The sequence below is a fragment of the Ambystoma mexicanum genome, chromosome 6p (genome assembly GCF_040938575.1).
Source record: "Ambystoma mexicanum isolate Mex_15411 chromosome 6p, UKY_AmexF1_1, whole genome shotgun sequence".
NCBI lineage: Eukaryota > Metazoa > Chordata > Amphibia > Caudata > Ambystomatidae > Ambystoma > Ambystoma mexicanum.
In genome coordinates, this window is record NC_090935.1 from 534,244,784 (window position 1) to 534,271,739 (window position 26,956).

The window sequence follows — 26,956 nt, forward strand, 5'->3', positions numbered from 1 at the left end:
CGCACTTCTAGCAGCAAGAGCTTCCCTTGTCACCTCCTGGAAAAGGGAATTTCTCCCGATGAAAACCAAATGGATTGCTATAGCAAAAGACATATACCACATGGACAGCTTGACTGCCACCCTTCATGGAGATCGTACCTCGATAGACATGGGCTGGACCGATTTTCGACTTAAATACCTGGATTTGCCTTAAGACCTGTGCAACACCTTGACCAACAATCAACAACAACACCACCCAATTATGTTCACAACACTGCCATGCTACAGAATAAACATATTCAAGCTCTGTGTCCATTCAAAGTATGACTCATTCACATATTCCCATTAATGAGTGATATAATTTTGGACTATTATTGATTACCTTCTTGAAGCGGGGCATGGGGAATCTCAGGGATAATGGGTTAAGTACTGCGTTTGAAATTGCCTGAAAGTTCCTACAGGTTATTGCTAAACCTATGTTGTATGTTATTGTTCGTGGAACTTCTTTTAGAGTGCTTTGTAACCAAACTTCTTGTACAAAACTCAATAAAATCTAAGTTTGAAAAAAAGGCAATTTTCTTGGGACTACTGGCACAGCTCAACACTGGAAGAAACATGTAAAGCAGAAATCATGAAGATAAGCCCTCTGCAACCTCCTGGACCTTGAGGAACCGGTGAAGCCATGCTGTTGTGCTGCCCTCCTTTTTCATATCGACAGAGAAGCTCCAGATGGAACGACTTCTCCCCTTGGGTTAGTGGGACCAACTAACCCGGAGACAAATTTCAATTTGCTGCAACCCCCGACTTGCTGTGCCACTCCTTTGCTGCAGAAGCCCGATGCCAGGGGTGGAGGAAATCCTGACCCAGAGTCCCCTCACCAGAGTCCAGGACCGAGGGAGCACTTCCTGTATTGCAACACACTTGGGTATGATGCAATAAGACAAATACCTATTGTTTCCCTAGCCAGGATTGTGCCCCTAATGCAGTTGTGCTTTTATCCAATCCCTTGGGGACTTTACAATGTATATTGTTTGTAAATATTTCCTCTGTAAAGCACTTTGGCAAAAGCGCTGCTTGACCAACACTTCATTATCACATCATTATAAGGAAGGGGTTTATGCCATTCTTTGATTCATTCCTGAGCTAAAAGAACAATACATTTTCACCCCTTTTGGGAGTGTTTACCACTCCAAAGAGCACAGCCATTGAGACGAAAAAGTGCTCTAAGGCAGAGACAAGTTCTGTTCCCTATCCACTTCCAGGAGACAAAGGATTGAACTGCTGCCGTAGAAAGACATGCCTCTCTGCCGCCAGTGACTTGTGTACGCAGTACCTTAGTGGAAGTGAAGAATTCCTGCAGGCATTGGCCAGCATGGGAAAACAAGTAGCATGACTCATCCTGTCACTAAAACCCTGTATTCGGACGTCCAGCAACTGAAGAAGCAAATCTGCTAGTCTCATGCATTTCTACTATGTCGAAGTGCATCCAGCCATCGTCAACCATGTTCAAATGCATTCAAACCAACATGACCTTCGATACTGACATGTACACGTCTTTAAGATGTTGTTGCTGCACTTTGAATACATTTTCCTCCTCACAGTGCCAGTTGAGCTCTGGCATCAACAGGAGACTGTGGAGGTCTTTCAACCACCACGTCTCTAACCACTCATCGAAACACCTGCATCTTCATTGCTGACCCCTGCTTGAAAGCCCAACCAACCCTGTTGGTCTCATTGATGCTCATCCTTTGAACGCTGCATTGAACTACAACAAGCTTCATCTTGAGCCAATCATGATGCCCGATCCCGGTCTGAATCACTGTGATTTGCAGCATCCATATCTGTTCGACTCACCCGCCTTACAAGGGTGGGTTTTTGTTAGTGTTTTCTAGTAGTTGTGATTGCATATTGCTGTGTTTAAATAAAGTATACATATGTTTTATAGAACCTTGACTGGACATTCCTTTTGGACTGTTGTACTATTGCTGATTGGATTGTTGCTGCCTCACATTCACACCCCTCTTAAGAGTATATCCTGCGCTCAGCCCACATTAACGAGAAAGACAATGGATTTATTTTGCTTATCCGTGCCTGTTTCACCTTTATGAGTGGGATCACTGTTGCTTTGTAAAAGTGTGAGGGCTGAGAAGGCAGTTAAGATACTATTCTGCGGGGCATTAGTCAGTTCATCACACGTGTATTGTCTGATTGCCTATATTTGTTTACACTCCTGCAGTGTGCAGGGCACTCACACCCTTAACTAGCCTTCCACCATCTAGATTATTGCCTATCTAACCTTTCCTGGAAACAGTTATGCACCAAAACACATGTTTTATGAGTGTGACTGTTCTCCACAAGACCCATCTGTATTAGGTAACCCACCTTTTGTTATAGGTCTGTACTACACAAGTTGGTAGTGTGACTGAGCAGCCAGGCGTATCTCAAGACGGGTAAATTTGAGCTGTAGAACTGTAAAAATGAAATACGTCAATACAAGTAGCCAAGTAACACTTGCACTCAAGTTTTTGGTTATAATTAATTAATTATTTATTTATTTAACATCAGTTTTAAATAAGCATTCTTTAAAAAGGCAATTCTTTGTAATGGTTCGAGTAAACTTTGGAAATACATTACAGAAGCAATGAAGCTGATGAATATTCATTGGATATGCTCAATACATTTCTCCTACACCCTGAAGTGTCTTCAATTACAAGGATTTGCATTTATATATCACACCAATATATTTTTTAGACTCTGGGTTGCAGAAAAGGAAGGGTTAAGGAAAAAGGTTAGAACAGTTACTTAAAAAGGTGAGGACAAATGAATCCTCGAATGAAGACTAGGCAAGCCTTTCCCAGCAGTAACAGTATTCAACAAGCTACAACCTAAGGAGGGGCAAGCAATGCCAAAGTCAATGGATCTAGAAGAGTGCCTTTTAGGGACCCAGGACAGCCAACATCATTTAGGCAAAGTCTATAGTTCTGATGCACTTCTTGGATACAAATTAGTTCACAAAGTCAGATTGTTCAAAGCAAATCACTGAAGAAACACGAGCTGTTAGGCCTGTGCAAAGGGAAGTTGAAATCAACTCAGATAGTTAAGCAAGAGCAAATCTCAAGTGAGACAGCACCACTTAAGGCAAGAAGGTAAGTAGCCCCATACCCAAACAGTACCTTTGTTTAGAAGAAAAGTGATCCAGCTGGATATCGTCTTGCTACAGCTATGCAGATCCTGGTTCCTGAGCCTCAGTCATAGGGACACGAGGGAGGACTCCTGCAGCAGTACTGAGGATGGACGTTGGCAGCTACAGGCTCTCTTTGATTCAGCGGCACTTCACAGTGTCAGCGCTTCGCAAACAGCACAGATGCAGAAGAAATCTCTGATCCCATCTATGCAGAGCTCCCTGTGGCTACACTAACTCGCTCCCTTCCATGCCCAATCAAACTTTTGATATGCAACACATTGTGTGAGGATGGTCCTTTTGTTTAGGGTGTGCCCTCTGAAGCCTGCTTTGATGGTTCCTTGGGTGCTCCTGTTGAGAGCTTGCTGGCCTGGAAAGCCCTCACAAATTATTAAAGACAGGTAGCTCCCAGTGCCTATTATCTTGCTGGTTGCAGAAACGACAGGTAGTCTAGCAAGAAGACACACAGCCAGTCCATCATTGTGCTGGCAGTTGTATTATACAAGTCAGATGCGGCTTTAATGAATATTAGGTGTCCTACCATCCACCATGCTCCAAACGGAAAAATATTACATATTTAGGGGTACACTTCACAGTTCCATGTCATTTTATTTCCTGCCTGTTAATCCCCAGGCTTTTTAACGTGCACATTCCATCAAAAATGCTCATCTTTTTTTTTTGTTTTTCTTGGGGGGGATCCCCCAAATCCCCTCCCACACTTATTTTTTGCTATTGCCCACCTGCCCAAACTCTTATCTGCCCTTTCCCACCCCCCCCTTAAAAATTCAATGAGCACATTCGATGGAATGTGCACATTAGAAAGCCTGGGGATGAACAGGCAGGCGATAAAAGGACGTCGTACCCACTTCACAGGGAAGCTCAACAATCTATACGGGGCAAATGATCCACCTTTATGGGATAAGATTAAGAAGGATTTGCCAAACTGGTCAAAGATCATGTTGTCGTGGGCAGCTCGCATAAAATCAGTTACCCGCCTACTATCATTGTGAAGTGAGAAAAAAATGCTCCTTTCATTTATATGGGCAGGGACAACATATGGCGATTGTTTAAAGATCAAACTGCAACCAGGATGACCTGTCATCATAATTATGTAATTCTGAAACAGAGGTGCAGATAGTAAATGCAGCCTCTGCACTTCAGTGACTTTGCTCTCAGGGCACCTGTGACCTCTGAACTTGTGCTGTGTCTATGGAGAGCCTGCAGTGTAGATCAGGAGGCTGATGCACCAAGGCACAGGTGTAATCTATGGTTTTGGAATTATGTTGATGTTTGGGGATTTGATTAGCAAACCACCCTTTCTAAAATGGATTCCATGCATAATTTTATTACGAATTAATAAAAGAGCTAGTGCTTCCCAGATGGCTATCCTTCCCAATGCACATCACTCATTAAGTGTCGCCAAATAAATGCACACGCAATAAGGTCTTTGTCCACATGATGCAGAGTCAGGTGCCACCACATGCTCTTCAAAATCCGCAGTAATTGTCAGTGACAGGCCTGATCTTGGAGTGCTTATGTGGGTTCAGGTCGAACAGGTAAGGATTTTCTCCTCTGGAAGGTATTCCCAACTACATATGGCAATGACACAAGGCTTCAGAAGCAGTTTTTTACCATCTTTAATGTGGTGCTAGTGCCAGGAAAATACCACATTAATGACAATAAGGCATCCATAGTCTGGATTCAAATGTAGGAGATTGTTTCTGGGAAGTCCCACCAGCCAAAGATTCCGTACCCTGGACAGATCTGCTGGAGCAAACATGTACAACGGACTATAGCTTCAACGGAAGGGAACTGCTGTGCGCATATTGGTGCAAGGTTCTAATTTGATGTGTTTATGACTCAGTACTTCGAGGATGGCGATTCTGAGATCGGGAGAAAAGTACAGTAGAAGGCAAACATTGCCCACTCTAGTTTGTAGCACCACCATACTGAGGTAGGTGGAAAGACTGCAGGGTGGAGCCGTGCTTTGCAACTGTAAAATCTACTCAAATCTAAAAATGTAGGAGCGGCACGTGCCCCAGTATCAGTATGAGCATTCCTCAAAGTCTGCCACTGTTCTGATTTATACAAATCTTGTTGAGCCATCAGTCAGTCGGAATAGTGGTGCTGCCATCTCGGAAATGACTAACCTACCTGCTGTAAAGCAGGAAAGATGGCTGCAGTAGCTTTGAAGCACACCTGAAAGGTGCATTATAGTCATGCTGTAAATCAGCAACATGGAAAGGTGGAGGCTTTGGTGTCAGGCTGGCACAATCTTTCACAGAATGTGGTGCTTTCAGGAAAAGTGCTGCTCCTCCACAGAATAACACTTTTCTCATTTCAAACAGACATCTGAATCGGGCCGTCAGTTTATTTACGGACATGCTCAACACATTTGAATAGAAACATTGCCATATGTGCGTGCCCTGTGGACAAGCACTGCTAAATATACAAGATCTAAAGAGATGTTTATCCCATGGTCATAGAGGGGGATGAAGAAAGCTCAAGTCTAACATTACAGATTAACATCATTGCACACGGGATAACATGCAGTTCACTTAAACTATACTGAATAGCTCTAGGAAATATAACTCGAAGGTCAAATCTTTATAATAGGCGCACAAAAATGGAGGAACTAAGTAGAGCTTGCTGTTTTAAAAACAAGGTAAAACAGGCGCTTCTTTTGCTTAAATAAATATGCCTTGACATTGAAACCAACGTTGAATGTACACTCTTATTTTGGTTGACTAGGCTCTAGGAACTGTCTGTTCCAATCCCTCCACTGAGCGCTAATGTGATGAATTGACATCGACCATGAAGGAGTACAAGGATTTTGTATTTGTATATGTATTTATTTTATTTATAGAGCGTTTTCGCCAAACAAAATTATTAGAACAGTACAAGAAAATGAAAATGATGATAAAATCAACAGTGAAAAGCTAAAGAGAAAGAAGGAGATGAGTTTTTAGTTGAGAACAAAAATGATGGCATGAAGAGGAAGCACAAATAGTTAACTGAAGAAGATTCCAATGCTTAGGGGAAAGGAATGAAAAATAATGGATTCAAGTAGAAGCACAGGGTGGTTTGGGAATTGAAGGAGGAAAAGATACTGAGAACTCAGAGAACAGGCAGACACATGGAAGGAATCAAGAGAACAAAGATAAGAAGGGGCAAGACCATAAAGCGCTATAGAAACAAAGTAAAGGAAATGAAAAAGAAGATAATGATAAAAAAAGAAGAGAAGCAGAACGTAATGAAGAAGTAACAGAAGAGGGAAAAGGCAACTGAAACAGAAGACAAATAGCAGAATTAAAAATAGAATGCAGAGGTGTGAGATGAGGCTTGGAAGAGCTGAGCAATAGTTAAGATGCAAGAAAACAAGTGAATAAATCAGAGGTTTAGTAGCGTGCAATGAAAGAAAAGGCAAGCACAACAAAGATTATAAAGAAGAAAGCGGCCTGTAACAAAGCAGACTCAGAAGAATGAGCAGGACAGAATCCAGATTGCAGAAGAGGAAGAAGAGAGTGAAGGTGAAGAAAAGAAGCAACTTGATTATATACAACGTGCTGAAGAAGTTTAGATTAAAAAGGCAGAAAGGAAATATGTTAAAAATAAATGGAAGAGAAGAATCCAACGGAGGCTTCTTAAGGATAGGACTGTATGTTTAAATGAAGAAGGAAAAGAAGCAGAAACAAGTGAACAGCTAATTAGAGAAGTAAGATACGAAATTAGACAAAGATAAATAGAAGAATTCAAAGGATGAGTTGAGGCCAAAACGCCCACTCAGCCCTTACACTTCTACAAATGCAGAGTCAACACAATTCATTACGACCCTGGCGGTGACGGTATGAACGGTACCGTTCATACCGTCCCACAATATTACGAGTTATGCTCGCGGGTGCCTGACAACCCGCAGGTCTTACCTGGCGGGCTGTGCGGCCTCCGCGAGCATAGCTCATAATTGCACCGGCACCGTTAATAACGGTGACAGCGCATCCGTGCTCCCTGCCCTTTGGGGCAGAATGGGGATCGGGACCCCAGCAATACCGCCACCAGCGAATGGGCAAATACCGGCCAATTCAACATGTTATGGGCCGGTTATTGCCAAATCGCGGGAGGCGGTGCCGGTAGCAAGCATGGGGGTAGCTGTGCCTGCCATGCAGAAATGGCTACCGCCATGCTCGTAAAGATGGGTGTTAATGTGGTTCAGTAGAAACCCAAACAGAGAAATAGAACAGTCCAAAATAAAGGAATGTTCAATCAAGGATTTATAAAAATATACCCTTTAATCAAACACACCATGTACATTAATAACTAACTAGAAAACACAGTCAAACCAAGCGATGTAGAAAGAACACAGAAAATGCTAAATAGAATAGATGCAGCACGCTGAGTAATGAGATGGGGTGAAAAGGCAATCAAAAGGCCACAATGTTCATAAAGAATATTTCTTGAGGTTGCAAAAGGGATTACATGACCAAGCCAGTCTGTCTGTAGGGCCCAAAGATGTACCAGGGGGGTAGATATTGGTGTGTAATACCTTTGCAAATATATTGGCGGTTTGATGGTATTGAACCAAGCTTGTCTGCGTTGGTCATAGGTTCTTTTCGGTTCGCGGATACAGCAGTAGCTATGGTGCAGTGGCAAGTTGGTGTTCAGTCAGGGTTGAACGGAAGGTAGCTGCTGTCTCGAAGCGTCTACTCGAGCTGTGTGGATTGGGTGGTCACCAGGCTTGGCCAGCAGATGAGGTTCGGTGGTGGCAAGCTGGTACCAGGTACACAGGTGAGTCGTTTCGATGTGGAGACTCAGTGGTTGCTGTGTGGGGGGACACCAGGGTCAGGTTTATCGACTAATAGTAGCAGTGATGAAGAAACTGGCGGTCAATCAGTGCTATGAACAATACAAAGCAGTGACATTTCTTTGGTTCAGACCAAGGCACAACGCACTTCAGTTTGTGTGGTGTGGTGTGTGCGGTGGCAAACTGCAGTTTGCAGAACACCGAAGGCAGCGTTTAAGGGTCCTGTTGGTTCACTTGGTGCCGATCACTCTTGAATCACGGTCCGCAGTGGATCGACGTCAGAAATACTGGATCTTGGCTGTTCTGGTTTTTTGAGGAGCTATTTGACCCTCTCATGGTCTCAAGGGCCAAGGAAGTCTTTTTCTCTGGCTCCCAAACATAGGAGAGACTAGCACATACCTTTCGGGATCATGCAACATGGTGAGATCCTAGGCAACAGGGTGGCTGGCAGAGATGCAGGGCTAGGTCCTGCAACATAATTCACCTACAATGGTCCCTGGTTATGGTTAGGGACATGGCTTGCCTATGCTTGGGACACCTGTCTTAACCTCACAACTGGAGGACTATTGAAAGGACTGCTCTCTCAGCAGGTTCCAATGAAATCTTCTTCCAGATTTGGATTCCAGAGATAATTCAAAGAAGTGGCAGGAGAACCCTTCTTTTAAATGTAAAAGTGTGCAGGTGATTGGACTTAAGCTATCCTGTCTTAGTTGTTTAATCCCTGTTCTTCAAAGAAGTAGACTTGGCCCATCTGACATCACACACAAAGTGCTTTCCTCTAGAGAAAGTGAAAGGGACAGGAAGAACAGAGAGATGCAGAGAGAAACAAGATGGTGGACTTCTTCTTTCACTGTACAGAGTAATCCTGTCTACTCTAACACTGCCACCTTCCCTTCTCACTAGGAACAAAGGCGTCTATAAATTCAGCACCCTGGTGTGAGGCTATTCCCTCTGATGGGTGTGCTTCTTTGATGCCAGGGCCCAGAGAAGCTGCTTATTGTGTGGTTTTCTCTGGTGGAGGATGTTACATGTCATCACAAAGAGATCAAAGGAGAGGCATGGTCATTCATGTTCCTGTCCTTTCATTGGGCAAGCTGAGCCTGTTTGGCCAGAATACACATCAGCTTCCACAGTTGAGCTGATTCACAGGAGCCAACACATGTGTGATATTAAATTGCAGATTACTTTCTCTCACTGTTGATACACCAAAATCACTATCAGAAATTCAAAGTGAACTAGGGATTCACCGACGGAATATTGATCTGCTAGAACATCTTCCCAAGTCCAAATTTATGCCACCAACTGTATCATAGAATGTAATTGATACTTTCTACCAAGCTGTGTCCAATGATATTCATGGTTACATTGACGGTCAAAATCGTAGACTATCAAGTAACAAATTTAATCTATCAAATGTAGAGAGACAAGCATTGCGAGACCTTGCTTAAGAAGAGAAAATAATAATAAGAGAAGCTGATAAGGGAGGCAATATTGTTATTCTGAACACCAAGGATTATAATGCAATAGCCAATGAACATCTTGCCACTCCTGGCTGCTATAAAAAGATAGGATCTGACCTAATAGTTACCACAGTAAAAGATCTGATTACACTAGTGCAGTTCTGGTACTCAAAAGGTCTGCTGTCGGACCATGAAAAAGCCTTCTTTATTAGACCTAAACTGCTTATGCCCACGATATATTTTCTGCCAAGGGTACACAAACATTTTGAACATTTACCATCAGTCAGGCCAATAATGAGGGGACAGGGTTGGGCCACAGAGGGTTTATCTGAATATATAGATTCCTCAATCAAAGAATTGGTTACTCAAAGCCCGGTGTACCCGAAAGATCCTACTCACACATTGAACCTGTTACAACAAATTGTCTGGCAACCTAGCTTCTACTTAGCTACTTTGGATGTCAAATCCCTATATACCTCAATACAATATCATCTGGCTTTAGTTACTATTGATTTCACTTTTAGCACTTTCTCTGCTTCTTATATGACGCATGTACAATTAATTAAAGGCTTCCTAGATTTTACATTGAATCACAATCAGTTTATTTTCAATTGTGAATACTATTCCCAGACCAGTGGCATAGCCATTGGTGCTAAATATGCCCCATCGCTCGCCAATTTGTTTATGGCTTACTTCGAACACAAATACATCTTCTCTGAACATGAAAATTCACGATCTGAATAACACCTGGCCTAGTAGGATCGTTGTGTGTCCTCCCTTTGATCCCCTCCCTTGCCTTGTCGCACCTTGAAACACTTGTGTATAGGCATGTTATAAATGCCATATCATATCATATCATATCATAACATACCTGTGGAAATGTTATATAGATGATGTGCTTCTAGTCTGGAACAGTACCTTGGAGAAATTCCAACTTTTTCTACAATATCTCAACTGCAATAACTTTGGTATATAGTTTATGGGTCAACTAAATGGTTCACATGAGACTTGGACATATCAATTGTACATAACATTTTACAGTCTAGTACACATAGAAAACAGACAGCAGCCAATTCTATTCTGCATGCAAAATTTGCCATAAAAAGAGTGTTATCACTAATATCCCAAAAAGGGAATACTTTCACACACGTCGTAATTGTAGCCAAAATGTAACTTTCCAAACAGAATGTAAACTAATTGGTAACAGGTTTCAAGAAAGAGGGTACCCGGTACGCATTATTGAACAGGCACAACGAGTCACACAAGATCTTGATTGGGCAGCTATCTGGCAAAAATTACCTGCACCTCAAAATACATTTCCAGATCAGATCGCCTTCATAACAACCTACTCCAGCGACATTGCTCACATTTATTGTATGCCCAAAAAACACTGGCATCTCCTTAAACTAGATAGAGAAATTACACTGTATATTTCAGATCAACCCAAGATCACCTATCCGAAATTAGCCAACCTGCGTAATAAACTAAATCCTTCCTTCATGAGACCTGACACCAAAAAACATTTACATTGGCTTAGCAGCCCCATTTCTGGTTTCCATCATTGTCGTTCTTGTAATTTTTGTAAATTTGCGCTATCACCCACCAAAACTTTCATATGTCATCGAGGACTCAAGGTAGAAATTACTGATTTCATCAACTATAAAACTAAATTTGTTGTTTACAGTATTTTTTGTGTTTGCAAAAAGGTATATGTTGGTAGCACCATTCGGGAACTCCGGATCAGGGTTCGAGAACACTTCTCAAGTCTCAACAATCAGACGTAGACTCCCTTTGACTATTCACTGGCAAAGTCAACATCAACTGGACAATTACCAAGATATTAGTTTTGTTGGCTTACGAGTTGTGAAACAACATCCAAGAGGAGGGGACCAGCAATTACATTTGCGTCAGGAGGAAGCGCAAATTATATGCAAATTACAATGCCTCAAATTTGGCATAAACAAAACATGAACATGAATTTAACATATTTTTGTAGCGGCTTTTCCATAACTCTATGGTCACAAACTGGACTATCCGTTTTCAAGCTCAAATATTGTATCAGGCTGGTAATTTGATAGCACTTCTATTATTCTTTCAGGTGCCGGGTTTTCTTATTCATGGATTTAAAATTTGTTGGAGGCAAACTGTTTCTAGATGTTATTGTCTAATTGCTGTTGTGTTTAATAAGCTGGAGGATGCAGGGAATGCACCTTGCGACACCGGCCATTTACGCAAGGTATTACTCATTTATTTTTGGAAGTATGCTTGCGCTCCACACGCACCCATGAGGTTATTAGTGAGTGTCACTTTAAAACTCCTATCATTCATTCTTTTATCCTTTAAATAAGGCATGGGAATTCCAATAATGTACAATGGCGCGGAGTCCGGCAGTGAGTCCAGTCTGCCCAGAACTCTGGTTGCTTTGGTTGAACTTTCCAAGAGGAGCTGCAGCGACTGATCCCGGCGTCTGGAGTCCCTTTTCAGTGTTTATTATAAATACTGCCTCACCGCACGGAGCGCGGCGCAGAGTTCGGCAGTGAGTCCAGTCTGCCCAGAACTCTGGTTGCTTTGGTTGAACTTTCCAAGAGGAGCTGCAGCGACTGATCCCGGCGTCTGGAGTCCCTTTTCAGTGTTTATTATAAATATTGCCTCACCGCACGGAGCATGGCGCGGAGTCCGGCAGTGAGTCCAGTCTGCCCAGAACTCTGGTTGCTTTGGTTGAACTTTCCAAGAGGAGCTGCAGCGACTGATCCCGGCGTCTGGAGTCCCTTTTCAGTGTTTATTATAAATACTGCCTCACCGCGCGGAGCGCGGCGCGGAGTCCGGCAGTGAGTCCAGTCTGCCCAGTCCGCCTCAGTGCGCCTTAGAGCGGTTGAGCGTTCGAGGTGTTCGAGGCTGATCGGCGGGTGGCGTCTGGTGCTCGGTCAGATGGAACTGCCCCCAGGCGAGGAGACCTCAGGTGTGGGGGTACACACGCGAAACCGGCTGCGGAAGCAAAACTTTAAAATGGAGCGAGGTAAGCCAAACGAACTTCGCCTTACATCTAACATGTTGCCCCAAAAAGTAGATCTGTGCGCCCTTGACTGCTCAGTGGAAACACATTCAGAGACACTGTACGGGGCCGATGGTTTTCCTAGCATGTTACAAACTGCATCTCCAGTCAGACAGACATTGTCATCGACTGTTGCATTGCCACCTTCAACGGCAGCCGCGCACCCCGGGTTAGCCAGGCTTGCCGTGGTTGAGGCTGCAGTCGCGGTAGAAGCAGGAGTGGGAGCGGGAGTGGGAGGGGCTGATGCAGCCGACATCCCTCCTGCAGCGGCCTACCTCGAGGCGAATAATAAAAATCACTTCGCTTGCATCGGCACTAAATCTGAAGCGGCCCATCGCCAAACTGCAAATTCCAACGACCAGCATGTAAAGAACCCGGCGTCCGACCCAAATGGTCAAAAAACTCTAGAAGCTCAAACTGAGCACTCATTAAATAGCGGGATCGAATTTACAGCGCGTTTGCCTGTTCTCCCTGAAATCGTGAAAATCGATCTGCCAGAACATCCTCCAACAGCATATCTAGACGCCTCTGAGACCTTCTCATTTGACATTACCGATGCGGATTTATTGGCACTGCGGTCTCCATCAGTCGGAAGCCTAAAATCTCCCGAAAAACAGAATAGCTTCATGCAGTCTGAAGCCATGTCAAAAAATACTGAGACGCTGCAAGGCCACACCAGTATACGGGATTCTCAAAAAACGGCCAAACCATCTGACACAAGGCTTCACATTCAAAAAGGAGCTTCCCAAGTGCATGAAACAACGCATGTAACAACATGCATTGCAAACAAGGTAGTTGGACGTGCACCTAACGACGTAGAAAACAATGCATCATCAGTTGCCTGGGCAAGGTCCGAAAATAAAATGCCCAAGTCAAAATCACAGCTGATACCTAATGTGAACACATCCATGTCTTTTGACATTGCCGCGCGTGAAGCACGGCTAACTGCCCGACTCAAATCAGACTTTAATTTAATGCGTGAGTGCTTAAACGAAAGCTTCTCATCTAACAATGTCAATGTGCAAACACCTGGTTGCAAGGCAAGCACTCTTCGCAAAGAAGCAAAACATACCTTTCAAAAAACACCATCTCCATTATACCCTGGTTCCATAGTAGGTCCTTTGAACCTGGATGCACCTGATGTCCACCAACAAAACAACCGACAGAATAAAACGGAGAACAAAAAACACGATGAACACAATGCTGATCACACTGCAAACAACGTGACAGAAAATGGGCCATTGGAATCAAATGAAATTAAAGGTCCTGAAAACTACACGAATTGCAAAGGAAACATTTCCATCGCGGCCGGAATTCAGATTCACAACAATGTCCTAGCGGCCACCTCAATAGCATTAATGCCATTTATGAAATTATACGAGACCCTAAATGAATCTGTACGCGACCAAAATTCTATTTTGGCAGTGTTAAACAACAAACTGTTGGCTTTGGAAAAGGGTAATGAATATCTAAGCAATCGTTTGGACCTTGAAGCTGCGTCAACCCATCAATGGCACTCTCGTCTAAACGAAATCACACGACGGGAGGCACATGAAAAATTAGATCTCGCTGAAGCCCTAGTAGAGTGCACCAAGTGGCTTAGACATAATGTCACTGTACAACCACTCATCAATTTAACGAGAGAGCCTGTAGCCGGTAGTCAGTGTCACTCTGACCATGGGCTGAAGCCTAAGCAACAAGGGAGCTATGATCACCTACGGATGCAATCAATCGACCTTGAGAAAAAGCTCACAGATACTGAGATCAGCGGTGTAAAAACTGCAAACAAGAATGAGAAAACCATCTCACTCGAGAAAGCAATGCCCTCTGTTGTTGAATCTACCATCAAAGTGAACAATACAGCGGGCTCCTCTACCTCGACTGATGTCCAACGAAGGCCCACCACAAGAAAAGAGGCATCAGATGTGACAGTTGGAGCAGAGCAAATTGAAGTGCTCCCTACATCACAGATCACACCGGCGAACCAAGTAGTATTAATAGAGAAGAAAATCTCCTTTGACATTTTCTCAGGCACAGCGAAAACAATACAAACCGCAAAATTATCAGACAAATCGAAGGCAAATCAATCCAATGCCTTGGAAACTGTAAAGAGAGGTCTGGCTCCAAAACGTCCACGAACTAACGAGGCAAAAAAGTTCATAAGAAACCTGAACACACCGCCGCGGCCAGTGGTACAAAAAACCACTGTCGCGCTGAAAAAATCTGACGTACAAGAAACTGCCATGCCGGGAGCAGTTCGCCTCACAGATAACAAGGAACCACCCACCAAACGCAGAAGAGATGACATCAGTCCATCGGCTGACCAATCCATAGAAGGGGCAATTGAACTTTGTGATCTATCAACCTACTCTGTCGATGATGAGCAAGAAACTGACAATGTCTCTAAGGCGAGCGAATCGTCGGAAAGAGAACGAGTCAGTTTAATACCATCTACTAGAGAAGAAAGAGACGCACATTCGGATCGCTACCCTTTAGGCCCCGTTGGGCTAAGGCCAAAAGAAGTTGAAAAACGGCAGGACACGTTCGGTATGAACAAGACAGAAACAAAGAGCCGATCCCAGAGATCACCTGAAAAATCCTTACTGAAACTAAATCCGAAACACACAAAGGCCCAAACTAAAATTCTAAATCAACCTGGCACACAAAGCAGAATTGATCTACAGACCCAATCTATAGGAAGTCTGGACAAACTGGAGCTCGAAAATATACTTGAGGAAAAAAACGAAATAAATCTCAACAGAGCAAACGTGATGAGACTGTTGCACAGCATACCTGCCTTGAGGAACATCCGATCCGATGATATCAATATCGTTGAATATAAAAAAGAATCCAGATCAGATTGGGTAATCTTGCATATGCGGTCCAAAACAGTAGCGCGCCCAATTCTTGACGCGAAAGAAGACCTACTGTTCTATGGTTTTAATTTAACCACAGCAATAGATCCTCCAGTCCTTACCAAATCGACACACGGAAATGGTCAATATCAAAAGACATCTGCTACAAAAAGGGATGACATGAGAAACCAACTTAAACAACAAATGACACAGGTCCCCGAAGCACATAGACGAAGAAACAACGCATAGGATGACGCAGGGTCTAGGCATGTGACCCAATTATTAACATCATGGAACACCAGAGGATTTGCCCATCTATTTCTCGAAGGAAAAGCTCATGAAATCAGAAGCTTGTTTATCTGTTTTCAGGAAACATGGCTTAGAAAGACGCCCTCCTGTGATGGCTATACAACATATCTAAATAAAGCTGGCAAAAACAAACTGGGACTGCCTTTTTCCGGCCTTCTTGCCATGATAAAAAACTCGTCAGGATGGGAAGTAATCGGCATCCAGAATCCGAATTTATTTGTTCAAGCAATTACCCTTGAAGCGTCGTCCCATACCCTACACGGAATAGAAGGAAAACAACATCTGCTGTTAGTAAACACCTACTGGAATCCCGCAATGATTACTGATGATGACTATCTGCGGTCAGTAACCACCCAAATAGACAGCTGCTATGCATCATTTGTTGCGCCATTCATATTAATCTGCGGTGATCTAAACTTTTCTTGGTTCAAAAAATCCAATCAGTCCAATTCGGACGTCACACAAGTGATTCCATCTGAAGGGTCTGATCGTAGTATGAAATGGACATACGAAATATCAGGTCGTAACTGTGTGCTGCTGAATGGTTGTACAAAAGGAGATATTCCAGCTGCTGCAACGTGGCAATGTGATGATCTATCTAAAACCTTAGACTACATATGGGTATCCGATAATCGGCATGCCTTGATTTCTGACCTACAAGTAAGAAAAGCGTCCTATAGTGATCACAACCCACTTATCTTATCTTGGTATATGGGCCCTATAACAACGCAGCAATGTTACCCTACGCAATTGGATATCAACTCTTCCCAAAATCGTCTAAGAATAACCAACAAGCAAATTGACATCATAACTTTGGCCTTCATGGAGGCATGTTCTACAAATCTACACACAGAATATACTCCTTTCCTGGATCAGCACAGAAACACAAACAAGAAAACGATCAGAGACCACACCCATCCATTTAGTCCAGAACTATGCGAAGCGAAAAAACTACTTGCTAGTGACTTAAAAAAACTAAAATCTAGCGGAGGGTTTAACTTACCACAACATCTAGCCACCAGGCATCAAAATTATCGGAATTGGCTGAAATCCTTTAAAATCATTCGAAAACAGGAACAAGCGGAACTAATGCTGCGTCTCTTAATTCAAAAAGACAGTTCCAACATATGGAAAATAATAAATAATGGTTGCTTGACTCAACCCAATTATCTAGCAAATGGTGTGAACGCAACCTCCTGGACACTTCACTATGGCGCAGTCTTCAATAACACTGGTGATGACAAAACCTCAAATTTAAAAATAGAAGACTGTATCTGGGATGTAAGAGAATCACTTGAGAACATTTTACACGCAATTCAGAAGTTAAAGTCATCACGCGCCGCTGGCCCTGATGGAGTATCCAACATTATGTTAAAAACAAATAAAGCAAGTTGGGCAAATTTCATTAAGGTGCTACTCGACCAGATTGCCCGAACATCTAAAATTCCTTATTCATGGACGAAAGCAATAATCGTTCCAATGTTCAAAAGAGGAAACAAAGATGATCCTGCAAATTATCGTCCCATAGCGCTGCTTGACACTATGGGGAAGATTTTTGCCACATTCCTCCAAGAAAAAATTGAAAGATGGGCAAAACTGAACAAGATTTACGACGAGAGACAAACTGGGTTCACCAAAGGAGTCGGCGTGGAACTCAATCTGGTATTGCTAAACCTGGCTAAACTAAACGCAATAAAACATAAAAAAGGTTGTTTTTAGCGTTCATTGATCTAAAGCAAGCCTTTGACTGCATAAACCGGAACTTTCTGTGGCAAAAACTAAAAAAGTGGGGATGTCCTAATGAACTACTAGCCCCACTTATGGCATTACACACCAAAACCAGCATCCGCGTACGTCTAAATGCAGAAGGAGAACTAACTGATGAAATAAAAACTACACAAGGTGTGAAGCAGGGCTGCCCGCTTGCAGCCTTACTGTTCAAACTCTTCATCTCAGATTTACCCGAAGCCTTTTTACTAACAAGGTGCTTTCCTTCGAAAATCAACGGCACGCATGTAACACATATAATCTACGCGGATGACATAGTGTTGCTTGATAGCACCGAAATAGGCCTACAACGATCACTAGTAGCACTGCAAGCCTACCTAACAGTAAATCATTTAATGATAAATGTAAACAAATAACAAATCGCAAGTGATGGTTTTTGGATCAAAAAACAACTCAAGAAAAGCGAGGTTCAACTGGTACATTGATAAGGATACACTATCAAGAACAGAAGCCATCCGTTATCTGGGTGTTTCATTCAATGTATCAATCAGAGAATGGAGTTGGACAAACGAAATCATCTTGCGTATGAGAATGTTTGCTTTACAAGGACGCAAATTGCATTTAAACTACGGGAAATTCTCCCTCCAACCAGTAATGACTTTCTACCTCCAGAAAGTGATCCCAGCAATATGTTTTGGGAGCGAAACAGGGTGGAACATCAGAGCAAGCCTATGGGCCCAAGTTGAGGGTTGCTTTTGGCGTAAAGTCCTCCAACTACCACAATGCGTCTCAATGGTGGCTGTGAGGCACGGATTGGGTCTTGATTCCCTGCACTCTTCAGTACTATGGAAATCCATACTACTGTTGAGGAAAATTAGAATGGTGCCGGTAACAACTGCCTACACAATCTTGGCCAACAAAAAAAACGATACATCTGCATCCATGCTAAAAAGCTGGGAAGAAAACCTATTAGACATCCTGGAAGAAGCAAATATAAAAATGCCTCTGGTTCTACGGTCGCCGAAACTGGCAAAAATAAAATGTATGCAATCCAAGTGGATTAGAAACGCGGAAAGGCGAGCAGCACTATCCACAGGCCTAGACTTTGGTATGTGCGAACAGGAAAGAGGTACCCTACCAAAATACCTGTTTAAGTTTCCGTCTCACTATCATCGGAATCAATTTCTAAGGCTTCGCCTTAATTTGTCCAACACCAAGTTATACAAGAGAAGAATAAAAGATCCCATGACTACCGATGCTAATTGTCGCTTTTGCAAGCAGGAACTTGAATCTATTAAACATCTTATAATCGATTGCACACAGATCATCGAACAGCGCACCCTCCATCTTGAACGTTATGCCCCTAAAAACGGCAATATGGAAGAGTGGTGGTCATATTTGATAACGGGAAGAAACGTACAGCTAACCTGCAACGTGATTAACTTTATGGACATGGTATTGACATAATCTACTGTAAACCACTAGCTCACCAGAATAAGGACACTATCTCAGATGACCCATTATGCCCACGCTTGCTTAACTCGAATGGAAAAACGCATTAATGCAATGACGTGGGCTGGGGATTGCAAATGAATTTGACAAAAAAGTTTGTTTTTCTTTACAAAACTAAAAGTCTATAAATAAATTAAAAAAAAAAATGTACAATGGTTGACTTTCTAATTCTCATTAAACTTTAGCGTAAAACCTTATTTCTGCCATGCGGCACACATCGCTACATTGTTTATGTCTGAACATGGCACTCCCACTTGCAAGCGTATGGAGCTGACGTAGCATCTCTCCTTGGTTACTAGAAACATTCACGTGCTAATGCACGTGACTGCTCACGTGACCATTACAAACGTATTTTAAAAGCGCTGACATTGTGTTCCAGTTCTTTGGTATTACAGTGTTGTTTGCGCGCATCTAAGCGCAGACTGGGATTGGTTCTATGATTTTGTGGGTGAGTGAATTTAGCTTTGTCTGGCTGTCGTAGTCAATATTTAGGTTTCAGGGCATTTTGCTAAGCAGGTTTGCTTTTCTTCTGTTTGTTAGGGTTCTTCTACATCTGGAAGCACTGGCTCATTTCACCTCACATCTTTTTTTTGGAACTTGCGCCATTGTGCGCTGTTTGTTGTGTATTTCAAGATATGTGAGCTGAGTGGCTCGTATTAAAACTACGGTATGAATTAAGCTATGCTCTTTGAGATATATTGGTACTAAGCAGAGTTTTTTTCTTTGCCTATCAGTGTCAGCAAAAGTTTGAATTAACTATTTCAGCTCTACTTTGCACCGTCACATACGGAAAACAACATGATAGCAGTGAATAATCAGTGTTAAAGACGTATAGTGCAAGCTATATTCTAGCTATAAGTCCAACTCAGGACCTGATACAAGACAAATTGGTAAGCGGCTGTGTGAGATCTGTGTTATAAGTTATAAGGGTGTAACATGAATTTCCAGGTTAAATGTAACCAATGGACATCTTCTTTTCTGTTAAATATCGGTTTTGATGTGTTTGGATGCACAGGAACTAATATTCAGTAATTAATATGTCAGGCATAAGCTATGTTATAGCAACACACCAATTATCAAGTCCTCTCACAAGAATTAAAGGTAAGCAGTTGCCTATAATCAGGAAGTACCGATTATTACTCATATCAGAATATTCTCAAACACATTGTTATTTGACAAGCAGCCCCCCAGGTCCGTCCTCTCGTTGCACCCTCCAATCTTACTACTTCTATTATTGCAATATTTTTCTCTGTATCATGCACACATTTTTATTTCACAAAAAGTTATTTGGAGCTATAAATGTCAAGAGTCCAGTGGTATTTCATGTCTTGATTGGGTATTGCATAAACAATGACTAATTGAGATTGTATTGTTGACCAATAGATTAATCTGCACCTCTCCCCCCCTTTCTGTTCTTTGATATCGCATCAGAGCGGACACCAGGAGTACGTTTACTTTATGGGCACTCTTCATGTGGGCCTGTTAGAATCATACCATTTCTGTATGTAGTAATCAAATGTTATAGTTGTGTCACAAGACTTCAGAATGCAATTTTCTCCTTGATGGTTGTATCATTTTCAGTACAGAGATAACAACTGACTAGCGTATGCCCTCAGGAGGACCCGATAGAAAGTCGAAACACGTGTTGGCACTTTTGTTTTCTTTGGTTTACTGGATCAATATGAGAATGGAGTATCATATTTTTGATTCTGTGCGGTACTAAGTGGTTAATGGTGTCAACTACTTTTCAGTAACTGTGGAACTAATTTGACAAGCACTTCTTGCGTTTCCTTGGACTTCTGTATCAATTTGAGAAAAGAGTACCATTTCCTTTGAGTCAGTATGGAACAAAGTGTCCAATGGTTGTCAGCCAATTATCTGTTCAAAACTATTGCTAAGTACTTGTGGAACAATCTTGACAAATAAATGTTAAATGTTATGCAGGATTCAACAGATATGTATGATATCACACACTATGTGTGATCGGTACATGAGCACCCCCCCTGATTGATCTAGGCATCTGAATTATGACTTCAGGAAGCTTATGGGCAGCTCAATGATGGCCCTAGTGGCCTTGTGTGCAGTGTTGTACCCTTCCTGTTGTGTACTTGCCGGCCACTTTTAGAGTTTCATGAGGTAGGGGCGCAATGGATGACAAGCATCACCTGCGTGAGGAAAGACATGGTATCAGTGCATATTGGGTGTTAGTTCATGTGCGGTGTTGGAAGTGTGCTTGTTGATTTTGTGCGTTACTGAATGGCCTGGGAGGTGCTAACAGTGACACCAGTGGTCCACATGGAATTGTCAGTGGTAATGAAATGCAGGGCAGCCAGGAGCTTCACATGTGACCTGATGGCATGTGAACGCATGGTGATGGGGAGAAAAGAATCTCCCACTCCTGCAACATGTCCATGATGACTTGTGGATGGAAACAATACCTTCTGTAAAGCTCTGTCATCCATGCCAAAGAAGATGAACCTAGTGCGGGAGATCCACTACCTCTGTCTCCACTTCCTCTTTGGCTGGGATGCAGCAGCAACTGTGGAAGCATCATGCCATTCCTGAGGCATATAGCACTATCACCAGGTTGCATGGATACACTTCTGGTACCGTAAGGTGTGGAGTAACACTGTATGAGTTTATATTGAGACATGTGTGGTCATAATGTGCATGCTGGTGTGCATCAGTTTATGGGTTGAGTTGTCCCTAGGTGTGTTGGATGGTCTGCAGCTGTGTGTGCGTGGCATTCAGGTGTTTTATGTTTGTTGGCATGCTGTGTGCGTTTGACATTGAGCTGTTTGTCCTAAGTGGGGATATTTCTGTTTTTCGACAAATGGGGCCTCATTACGACCCAGTAGTAGGACCATGGTGCTATTAGCACCATGGTCGATGCCGGTAACTTACCGACTCCGCAATAGAGAAAGGGGGAATTACCACCCCATTACAAGGTTGGCAGGGCGGTAAATTCCCCCTTCCTCCATGGCCCTTCCCCATTCCCATTTTTGCCCCATAGGGCATAATGGGAATGAGGAAGGGGGTAATTACGGTACCGCAAATTGCGGTACCGTAATTAGCACCAAGGTCCCTTGCGGGTCCATTCCTTAACGGCTGGTAAAACGGGAACCCGCAAAGGGACCTCATAATCAGGTGCTAAGGGATTACCGGTACGGGTACCCTTACCGGTACCGGTAATCCCTAAGCGCCAGAGTCGTAATGAGGCCCATGGTGTTGTAGTTTCAGTGATTGTGTTAACCTGTGGTGTGTTACTGCCTGTGTGTTGGGTTTTCAGTGTCTATTCTCCTCTCGGGTGCCGTAGAGATATTTGTAGTTGTTGTTGTGTAATTTATGGCTAGTAGTTGTCAGAAATATGTATTTGTATGTGTTGATGTAATTTATCAGTGTTTTGTATTGCCGTAACTTCCACTATGACGTACAATGGGCCTCATTACGATTGTGGCGGTAAGGCAACAACGGCGCCGGTAGTGCTTCCAGCACCGTTGTTACCATGCCGCCACATTACGAGTTCTGCTTGCGGGTGCCGCTCTGCACGCCTGGTTAAACCAGGCGTGCAGAGCGGCACCCATGAGCAGAACTGGATTGTAGCAACGGTACCATTATGAACGGTAGCCTCCTCCCCATTCCCATTGAGCCCAATGGGGGCTCAAATGGAAATGGGGATGTACCGGCTCCGGGTCCCACGCAAGGGGAATTACTGGGCCCGCCGAGGTTGGAATGGGCCGGTAATTCCTCTTTCGCGGGACCCAGAGCAGGACCCGAGTTTGGGGGTAGCCAGGCCGGTATAAACGGCATGGCTACCTCCAACCTTGTAATGAGGCCCAATATTTTCTTTTATTTCCACCTGCTGTGTTTTTACCTAAGTCCTTTTCGTAAATATGTTTAAGTTACCTCCACCTCAGTTGCAACACATTTTGTGCATAATTTGGATTCACAACACATATCTTCCTTGGTAAATTATGGCCATATGCATGTATGTACTTTTAATGAACTTATCTTGTTTTGTGCTACTGGAACTATTAATGAAATTATGACTATAGATAGCACATTCCAGATTCATTAGGAACTGCAAACTCTGCTCAGCTTGGAAGCATGGCAACAGAAAATGTACCTTTCACACCTAGTTCTAAAATGGCTCTATCACAAAGTAATCATCCGGTGTGGTAAAGAAGCCCTTAGACAGCAGGAGACCTACCCTGGAGGCCTTGATGCTGCACAACTCCACAGCAACAATATTTCATGTTATATATGGGTAAAAGATAAACCCAAAAGCAGTCCACTACACTGAAATCCTGCAGGCATGATTTTACCTCCACAACAGGTGTTCTGTTTCCAAAATGTACGGGAAATAGCTGAATATGTCAACCTGATTACTTCAAAATATGGGTCAGGGGTGCATGGTAATCAGAAGCAGCACTGTGAATGGAATGACAGGAGTATTCATCCAATCTGGGTCTGCCTGACACTATCATGTAAGGGTCAGGCAAAAACCTGATTGAAATAATGTTCTACAAGAAGGAATCAGCAAACCAAAGAACTGTGGCCCTGATTCAAAGAGCATTCAAAGAGCATTTTACAATGGATTTGCCATTATTAAATGTTTCTGCGAATTAGGCCCTGTGTCTTCACATGAATCTGAAATCCAAAATACATACAACATGATATTTTGTGCAATTCATCTTCACCAAGTTTTAATCAAAAATAGGGCGAAAGAAAGGGAAAAGAAAACAAACAAACGCACATGTAAAACCAGGAAGCAAGCAGAAATTGAGTGGTATAAATAGTATGATAAAGGCTGGGGGAATTCAGCAAATATGCAAATGGGTCAGATGACTGAAAGGAAATTGTAGGAGAGAGTAAGGAAGGAAAAACAGTAAATAGAAAAGAGAACATTAAGTGGTGAAAAGGCAAGCAGAAGGGAAGAAGGGAAAGGAGCAGAGAAAGGCAAATGGCTATGAAGGATGAGAAAGAAGGGGCAGATGATGAAGTGAAAAGGGAGTAGAAGAAGGCAATGGGAAGAGTTGATCTAGTAAAAGAAGGAAGTGCAGAAGGAGGTGAAGGCATAAAAGGAGGAATACAAACAGTGTAAGGAGGACAAGAAGAACCAGAAAAAGCACAACACACAAACAAAGGAGGAAAGAGCGAGTGAACAAATGGAAAGCAGATGAAATAAGAGCAGAAATGTAGGTGGTGAAGAAATAAAGATACACATTGAAATAAAAGCGGTAGAAATTCGAAAAAAGGGGTGATTTAATTAAGAATGATAACATCACAATTTATATAGCACCTCATGCCATATTTGTCTTGCTTCTAAATACTGTAACATGTATGTGGTATTCCCCAATTTATTGGAGCTAAATTTGACTCCTGGATTATAAAAAGCCTGGTCACCCAGGGCGATGTGTATTGGCTGTACATGGTATTGTTAGGCTGTAGAACGCATTCCATTTTGCAGCCTTTATTCTGAAGCCTTTCCCCTGCCGAAACCTATCTCTCAAAGATTTTTCACAGATTTTTTCACGTTATTATTCTTATAAAGCTGTGCAAGATAGAGCTTGTGCAGTTTTTACGTGTACTCTATTGAATATGTACCCAGTTGGACCAGCAGCTAGACCCTGAAGGGTGTTGATAAAATACATTAACATAATTCTATCTATTGGTGTCGTGCTATTCGATATTTAACAAAGCCATGTGTAAAAAAAAAAATCTAAATCTTCAATTAAAGCAGCCGATTCATGGAATTAATGTACGCCGAAAATTCCCGCGCAGAGGTGTCAAAACGTGCGAATCACAGTAAAAGTGCGAAAATCGCAGTGCAACTGCGAAAATCGCAGGGAAACCAGCGCACATCGATTTATGGAAGTCCGTGCGCGAGAAAAACATTTGATGTGCGCTGAAAAAGTGCGCGGCGCACGCCGGCGCACAGGTCATCCAACGGCATGCGCCACGGCCGCTGCGAAATCGCACATAGCGCGGCGCACATTACAAAAGTAGGTGTAACACGGGGCGTAACACTCAGAATGGGGAACAACGCGTGAAAATATGGGCGTCACGGGGGAAGTACAGGAGGCAAGTGCGCGGAACGCCCACACGCTCACCTACAACTCGTATTCATGGAATCCAATAGGGCAAACCAGCGCACGGTCAAAGACGCGCACAGGGCCAAACAAGTACGCCACAAGAAAGCAGACGGTAGCGTCCCTGCGCCTGAAATAAATGTGCGCCAAAATGTGCCCTAACAAAAAGCACCCATATACAGCTATGATGAATGATCCATACAGTGGCCCTCTAGAACAAATGAGGTGCAAAGGGGTACCGACAAACACGGACACCCGCTGTGTGCAAAATAGCGTGTGCATGTATTACGGGGTTCGCGGGAAGTTCCACACGCGATTGGCCTGAACACGTCTATTCCGGGGTGCGCGGGAAGTTTCACACGCAAATTTGCAGGGTACATGTATTTCGGTGTATGCGCGTGAAGTTCCACACGCAATTTCAGCAGGGTACGTGTACTCCGGGTGCGGTGCAAATTCCACACGCGAATCCAGCAGCCTACGTGTATTTCGGGGGTGCCGGGGAGTCCCACACGTGAATTGGCCGTGTGGGTCCTCCCAGCTGTTCCCTCTACACCCTTCACTGCCCCTGCAGGCGGCCCACACCACAGGGGACTACCCTAGACCCCTGCACATGTCCCGCAGGCAGTCCATCCACCATGGCCATGCCCCCCAGCCAACCCACATGTCACCTTGCACTACTGCCCACCACGCATGTCTTCCAGCTCCCCTAACCCCCTGCATCCAGGGGTACCCTCCACCAGGCTCCCACTCCTGTCCCCCTGCACCCCCACCCCCCACCAGTCAGGGGCACCCTCCACCAGGCCCCCACTCATGTCTCCCTGCACCCCCACCAGTCATGGGCATCCTCCACCAGGCCACCACTCATGTCCAACTCATGTCCCCCTGCACCCCCACCCCCCAGCACTGTGGTTCCCCCTCCACCAGGCCCCCACTCATGTCTCCCAGCACCCCCACCCACCACCAGTCAGGGGCACCCTCCACCAGGCTCCCACTCATGTCCCCCTGCACACCCACCCCCCAGCACTGTTGTGCACCCTCCACCAGGCCCCTACTCATGTCCCCCTGCACCCCCACCCCCCAGCACTGTGGTGCACCCACCACCAGGCCCCCACTCATGTCCAACTCATGTCTCCCAGCACCCCCACCCCCCAGCACTGTGGTGCCCCCTCCACTAGACCCCCACTCATGTCCCCCAGCACCCCCACCCCCCTGCATCCAGGGGCACCCTCCACCAGGTGCCCACTCATGTCTCCCTGCACCCTCACCCCCCAGCATCCAGGGGCACCCTCCACCAGGCCCCCACTCATGTCTCCCTGCACCCCCACCCCCTGCATCCAGGGGCACCCTCCCCCAGGCCACCACTCATGTCTCCATGCACCCCCACCCCCAGCACTGTGGGGCACCCTCCACCAGGCCCCCACTCATGTCCCCCTGCACCCCACCCCCCTGCATCCAGGGGCACCCTCCACCAGGCCCCGACTCATGTCTCCCTGCACCCCCACCCCCCACCAGTCAGGGGCACCCTCCACCAGGCCCCCACTCATGTCTCCCTGCACCCCCACCCCCCAGCACTGTGGTGCACCCACCACCAGGCTCCCACGCATGTCCAACTCATGTCTCCCAGCACCCCCACCCCCCAGCACTGTGGTGCACCCACCACCAGGCCCCCACTCATGTCTCCCTGCACCCCACCCCCCAGAACTGTGGGGCACCCTCCACCAGGCCCCCACTCATGTCTCCCTGCACCCCCACCCCCCAGCACTGTGGGCCACCCTCCTCCAGGCCCCCACTCATGTCTCCCTGCACCCCCAGCACTGTGGTGCACCCACCACCAGGCCCCCACTCATGTCCAACTCATGTTTCCCAGCACCCCCACCCCCCAGCACTGTGGTGCACCCTCCACCAGGCCCCCACTCATGTCTCCCTGCACCCCCACCCCCCAGCACTGTGGTGCACCCTCCCCCAGACCTCCACTCATGTCTCCCTGCAC